Genomic DNA, 1800 nt, shown 5'->3' with positions numbered 1-1800 from the left:
AGTGGTAAGGCGCCTGGAGCTGATGGTCTCCCAGTAGAGGTATACAAAAAGCTGCAGGGGATATTACTCCCTGAATTACTTAAGGTGTTTGAGCACTCATTGGAGGCAGGTTCGTTACCACATTCGATGCAGGAAGCTATAATTGTGGTTATACCTAAACCTGGAAAGGATCCTAAAATACCGGATTCCTACAGGCCAATTTCACTTCTCACGGTTGATGTTAAGCTCCTGGCGAAGGTGTTGGCGAACAGGCTGTCCAAGGTGATTCTGACCATAGTACACCCGGATCAGACGGGGTTTATGCCAGGGAAATCGACGGCTATTAATCTTCGTAGGCTGTACACTAGTTTAAATATTCCGGCGGATAACAGTGGAGACAGGGCCTTGCTTGCGCTTGACGCCGCTAAGGCGTTTGACAGTGTGGAATGGAGGTATTTGTGGGGGGTCCTGAGAACTATGGGCTTTGGTGATCGGTTCATTCAGTAGGTACAGGTCCTGTATTCTAGTCCTAAGGCGAGAATCAGAGCTAATGGAGGGTTGTCAGATTGTTTTCCCCTTGCCAGGGGCTCCAGGCAGGGATGCCCATTGTCGCCCTTATTGTTTGCTCTTGCAATAGAACCGCTTGCGGCGCATATTCGCTTATCAACAAGTATAGAGGGGTTTAGATACGGCGGGCTGCACAATAAAGTGGCTATGTACGCTGATGACACTCTACTTTTCATGGGCGATACTGGTGCGTCCCTGGATGCGGCCATGGCATTGACAGACAGATTTGGTAGCTTTTCTGGACTTCGGATAAATTGGCAAAAATCCTCTTTGATGCCAATTGATGGGCAGGCTCTGGCAGGCAGACAAGTAGATAGTTTGGTGCCCTGGGTGGATAAATTTAAATATCTGGGATTGCATATAACACCGAGGCTATCGGATTTTGAAGAACTTAATCTGTCCCCATTGCTAGCTACTTTTAGGCTTAAAGTGAGGTCATGGTGTAGACTCTTTCTTTCGGTGGTAGGTAGAGTTAACCTTTTAAAAATGGTTATGATGCCCCAGTTGCTATATGTACTGAATAATGCTCCAGTATGGATCCCTCTGGATAGATTCAAGAAAATTCACTCTATATTTAGAGATCTTACTTGGAAGTATGGACAGGCTAGGATCAAACTGGAGACATTACAGTATTCTAAGTCGGAAGGGGGCCTAGCTGTCCCTAACGCATGGATTTATTTTTTGGCTTCCCAATGTCAGCATTTTAAGGGATGGATTGATCTACAAGCACCGGACATGACTGGGCAGATATTGCAGCATTGGTTGGGCAGTCTTGACCTCATGGGCATTCTGGAAGGCTCAGGAATGCATGCAGGGAGGGATAAACTCCCTCTTATTGAACTTATGAAAAAAGTTTGGGCAAAAGTGAAGCAGCTAAGAGGAGTGGGTGGAATTAGTGAACTTTCTCCTATTGGAAAGAACCACTTGTTGCCAGAATTATTTGCCATACCAGGACTTAAGAACTGGGAAACTTATGGAGTGACGAGAATTGGCCAATTAATTAAGGACAAGATATGTAAGTCATTTCAAAACCTGCAGCAGGAATTTAATATCCCTAGGGAGTGGTTCTATAAATATCTTCAAATAAGGCATGCCCTTGAGGTCACGTTGCGGAAAGGATGTGAGATAGCTCAAATGGAGGTGGTTCATAAGCTTGTTCTTCCGACAGGTGGGGGAAAAAGAGGGTTAATATCACAGGTGTACGCTCTTTTACTGGAAAAATTCTTAGAGGGGTATCCGCTTTCAAGAATGAAA

The sequence above is a fragment of the Bufo bufo genome, chromosome 6, assembly GCF_905171765.1.
Source record: "Bufo bufo chromosome 6, aBufBuf1.1, whole genome shotgun sequence".
NCBI lineage: Eukaryota > Metazoa > Chordata > Amphibia > Anura > Bufonidae > Bufo > Bufo bufo.
Note: the sequence above shows the minus strand (reverse complement) of the source record.